The sequence below is a fragment of the Cnephaeus nilssonii genome (genome assembly GCF_951640355.1).
Source record: "Cnephaeus nilssonii genome assembly, chromosome: 9".
NCBI lineage: Eukaryota > Metazoa > Chordata > Mammalia > Chiroptera > Vespertilionidae > Cnephaeus > Cnephaeus nilssonii.
Window position 1 is genome coordinate 62,655,119 of NC_137080.1, and position 5,359 is coordinate 62,660,477.

At 38.8% G+C, this 5,359-nt stretch overlaps 1 pseudogene across 1 annotated transcript; it reads right to left on the bottom strand.

Moving 5' to 3' along the window:
- Positions 1–465: 465 nt before the first annotated feature.
- Positions 466–1,673, bottom strand: LOC307105710 (eIF5-mimic protein 2-like; annotated as a pseudogene). The gene has a single exon. The product of its transcript is annotated as an eIF5-mimic protein 2-like (transcript).
- Between the last annotated feature and the right edge of the window lie 3,686 nt (positions 1,674–5,359).

Genomic DNA, 5,359 nt, shown 5'->3' on the forward strand with positions numbered 1-5,359 from the left:
GCCAAAACCAGTTTGGCTCAGTGGATAGAGCGTCGCCCTGCAGACTGAAAGGTCCCAGGTTCGATTCCAGTCAAGGGCATGTACTTTGGTTGTGGGCACATCCCCAGTAGGGGGTGTGCAAGAGGCAGCTGATCGATGATTCTCTCTCATCGATGTTTCTAACTTTCTATTCCTCTCTCTTCCTCTCTGTAAAAAATCAATAAAATATATTTAAAAAATAAAAATAAATAAAAACTGTTTTTTTTTTAAAAAAGACTAATGCAACATTAGACTCAAATCTGTAGCTCCTGTAGCTACTTAAAACATGGTTTTAGAAACGAAACCCAACATCTCCAGTAACCATAGAAACAGTTAAAATAAAACTTGCCATGAACGCCCCTTTATCATGCTTGATATAGGGAGATAGGTAGATGTAAAAACCAGGACACACGAGACACGGCATTTCATCTACAACTCTTATTTGCTTTACTGAGGGTGTAGTTTCCAACTTCAGTCACCTTCTTCAGCTTCAGGCTCAGATTCTTCTTCAGCATTTTTGAGCCACTCCACAAACTTTTTCATTTGTTCAAGGAAAACACTTTTCCCCTTTGCAACATGTGCATCTTTGTACCACTTCAGAATGGGCTCCTCCCTCAGGACTTCAGCTTTATAAAACAGCACCACGATTTTCTGGAAGGCTTTCATGAAATGAATGTTATCATAGCAATACTCCTGAGTCTTCAGTAACAGAGTCAGCTCAGCCTGACCTTGAGTAGTGAAGGCAGCAAGGAGAGGGCTGTTTTGCTTCAAGTGCTTGATGGCTTGCTCGGCTACAAGCTCCTCTTTTTTGTTCCATTCCACGGTGCTCATTACACTGGACCAGATTCATCCAATGACAAACGTGTTCTGGGATGTTGTTGCTTTTTTTCATCTCCTCCTTGACATACAAAATTATATCCTTAAATGAATCACCACGGGACATCTGTTCTTGAAGCTCTTTCTGGAGCTCTTTATGAGCTCCTATGGTTTGCTGATTCCGAACATATTCTGAGAGCTCTTTTACGCCTGCCTCGGTGAAATACTCTGTGAAATGTTCAAGGCTTTGTTTATTCACAGGAAAAAGTTCCATCAGTCTGTTATCCATGCTGACTTTCCGAAGACTTGCGGCTACTGCATTGATGTCTTTTTCATTTATCCATGATTTAAAGAGCTTTACAGCAAAAGCTGCTGAAACCCCTTATTTAGCCAAATTCTCATGATAAAGGCTATTAAGAATGGATGCATTAAGTGTTCCATTAGCCAGAAGAACACTCGTCAACATAGCCAGCTTGTTCCTCTCCAGCTCCAAAAAACCCTTTACAGCAGCTTTTTTACTTCATCTTCTAAGCCTTCTCCAGGTATGTGTAGCACCTGATTAACTTGTTAAAAACCTAAGCATTTGCTTGCATGGCCTCTAGGTCTTATTATGCTGTGAACACATAGACATCTACATGCATCATGTCATCTGCCAGTGTACCACCTGAGGCCAGCATTCGCCGGGCCACCAGAAGGTCAAAGAGTGTTTCTGCATATGGGCCGCAATCAAGTTTTGCCCCAGAAGCACCAAGAAACTTTGCTACTGCTTCCAAATCAGTACCAGTTTCACTTAAGCCTTGAATAATAGTTTTGAAACTGAGCAGGGTCAAACCTCTCATTTTCATCTCTCTCTCTCTCTCTCTTTTTTTGTTTTTTGTTTTTTGTTTTAAAATGCTGGCCTGATAGTGTTGGCTTTTGCTGCTTTTAATTGTTCATAAAAGATACCCAAGTTTAAGGCAAAGAGAAAAGGGCTAGAAATTCCAGATGTGGCAACTGGGGCAGTCTCTCCAGCAATAAATCTTAAGAAATTGAAAGGACTGTGAATCAAAGGTTGTCACCACCAATTCAATGCCACCTGGAGTCCCCAGTTTGGGGTGCAGTGAAGAGGGACACTATTCAGTGCAAAAAAAGGTCAATTGTGATTCAGCATGGCTGCTGAACGGCACATCTGTAAAAGAGCTCAGGAGAGGCAGCCCAGGTGTTACAGCTCCAGTGTTACAGCTCTGGTCTGGAGATACAGCTGTGCTCCACTCCCTTGAGACAGCTTTGCTCTGTGCAGCTTCAGCCAATATTGCTGGTCCAGCTGGGGAAACACAATCTTGGATGGAAACTAAAGTTCACTCCACCAAGACAGTTATATACAGAAGAGTGCCCATCCCCAGTCCCTGATGAGTTTATTTCTATGCAAATGAGTATTCCAAATCTTTATAGTTTGATTGGTCTAAAGAGAACCATCCTGATTGGTTGGAATGAAGCCATTCTGATTGATTGGTGAAGATGCAAATGACTCAGTCCCACTGGTCAAATTTTGATCCTAGGAACTCTCTTATAATGTCAACTCAGAGGGTGAGAACACAGTGTAGGAGGCTTAGCAGCCCGGCATGTGGCTTTTCCTTGAAATACAGTGTGTGTGTGAGGAATAAGAATGGCTTCTAGACTCTGGTTATGAATTTGAGCCCAACTAACCACAAGGAGTCCTTTTTTGACAAGTGTATTCTTCTTGAGGTCAACAGGACTCCAATAGATATTTGTATACCAATGTTTATAGCAACATTGTTTACAAAAGCCAAAGGTAGGGAAAATCTATGTGTCCATCAACAGAAAAAATGGAAAAACAAAATGTCTCTCTCTCACACACACACACAAACACTGGGATACGGAATATGAATAGACCTTGAAACATTATGCTTAGTGAAATAAGCCACATACAAAAAGGACAAATATTCTATAATTCCATTTGTATGAGGTACCTATAATACAAATTCAGAGAGACAAGAAGTAGAATAGAGATTCCATGGACTGGTGAGAAGGGGAAAGGAGAATTATTATTTAAAAGCTACAGAGGTTTTTTTGTGGGGATAATGAAAAAAATTTAGGTATAGATAGTGTGGTGATGGTTATAGAAATTTGTGAACATATTTAATGCCACTGTATTATATACTTACAAATGGTTAAAATAACTATTCTGTAATGTATATTTTAGGACAAAAGGTATAAAAATTACTCCTTACAAAGCATATTTTTAAATTAATTTGCTTTCCAAAATCATGTTATTTCACTATATTTATAGTACATATAAAATTTTTAAAAACTCATATGTATAGTTTGATGGTACTAAATTCCCTTTAGTATACTATTTCTAATTCTGGTTACTGATTTGTAGATTTTTGTGAAGTTAGGTTTAAATTTAAAGTCCTGAAGGGATAAAACTGAAAAATATGGCTGTTTTGACTGTTGTCTAAATTTTTTAAAAATATACTTGTTAATATTCATTATGATTAACCCACAGTCACTTCAGTTATGTGAACAATGTTGTCTGTGTGTCATTTCTATTCATTTCTACTCTTTGCAAGCAATGCTGACAAAGACGATTATTTTAAAAAATGGAAGCTGCATTTTGCCAAAGGGAATGGGATAAAACAGCAGAAAATTTGCATTTTCTTCAAAATGCCAAAGTTATGAATTCCGGGAGGACTCTAATTTTGGTTGCTAAAGCTTGCCAGTCTTTTCTAGATGAGATGAATGATTGAAATTTACTTGAGTCCTTTCCTTGATTGAAAATGTGGAGTCCAAAATTTTTCCAACTTAAAATTCTGTGTTTTTTTTCTTAATGATAATAGTAACTAGTAATAATTTCATAACCTCAGTGATCCTGTGGATGGTAATGACTTGTGCTAAAGGAATTCAAATGAGGCCTGGCTTCACAGAAAATATGATGTATCTAAAGTACAGTCAATTTAGTATGCCACATATCATTGAAATGGTACAGTGTAATTGAACCTTAATTTCCTCTCAAACCTCAATATCTCACGGTGTTTAATTACATGGATTCCTGAACCTCTCTGCATGGGTCTAACCTTAGCCTCTACCATCTATTAGCTATGAAAGCCAGAGCAAGATACTTACCCTGTTTGTGCCACAGTTTCCTTGCCAGTAAAATGGGAATAATAACAGGATCTAGCTAATAGAATTGTGATGAGACTTAAATGTAAAGCATTTAAAACTGTATTTGCACAGAGTAAACACACCAAGTGGTAGCTAATTTTTTCACAAGGTACACTTCTGTCCACTCAACATTAATATTTTAGATTATTAACACTTCATTCATTTCTAGCACTTAATAAAGCTTTATATCCTTAGTTGAGTCAGATTTCTTTCATTCTTCCTAAATCAAGCCTGAATTAACAGTACCAAAGAACTCAAGCAATGGTCCTCACCCTTTTTTCTATCCCCCAAACAGATGAGCATAACAAAACCCCATGAGTAAAAGAGGCTCATTGCCGGGATTGACTGGCAGACCCTGAACGACGGATGAATGATGACACGAACACATGTTTCTGTGAAAGAGAGGCTAAGGGACTACTTGGCTATAGCCACCAAGTAGCCCTGTTCGCCTGCCTCCTTAGGCTTCTATTGTAACAATAGCTTGAACTAACATTAACTATTAGATACTATCATCAGGGTAAGCATCCTTGAGAAGACACGTGCGTCCTTTAAGCAAGGATGTTTTGAAGTCTAAACATAAAGACTCCAGTAAAACACCAGGGGGTCAGATTTGTTTGGAAAAGTCAAGGCAGGGCTGCCGCCTTCGGCAAGGTCCCCCAGAGGCCTCCGACTTTTCAGAGAATCCTCCTTACAGATTTTCCAACCAAGTCCTGTGCTTCCCTACAGCTCATGAATGCAGCCTTCTATAGGAGAATGGGAGAAGAGATAATGGGGCAGCATTTTATGTCAAGTTCTTTGTGTTATTGGCAACAATATGTTGGTAGTTTTAAGAAGTCTTTCAGGTGAATCTGAACCATTTTCCTCTCCACTTCCTTAACCATTCCTACCTGGATAAGAATCACAGTATTAAAAAGAGGTTAAACAGTAAATGCTTTGTTCTCTCTACATTTGAGCATGTGCCATCTGTTCTTTTTGACATGGCACTACTACACTGGAGCTAAATAAAAAAATCAGTTAGCCCTGGCCAATGTGGCTTAGTTGGTTGGAGCGTCATCCATACACTGAAAAGTTAGGGCACATACTTAGGTGGTGGGTTCGATCCCCAAACAGGGTGCGTATGGAAGGCAACCAATCTATGTTTCTATCTTACATCCATGTTTCTCTCTTTCCCTTCCCCTCTTTCTAAAAAAGAAACCAATAAACATATCCTTTGGTAAGGATTTTTATTTTAAATCAGTTAGATGGGTGATAGGCAGAATAATGACCTCCAAAGATAGCTGCATCCTAATCCCCAGTGATGTGATTTTATTACCTTACAGGCATAAGGAATGTCACAGATAAGATTAAGGTTAAGGTAACT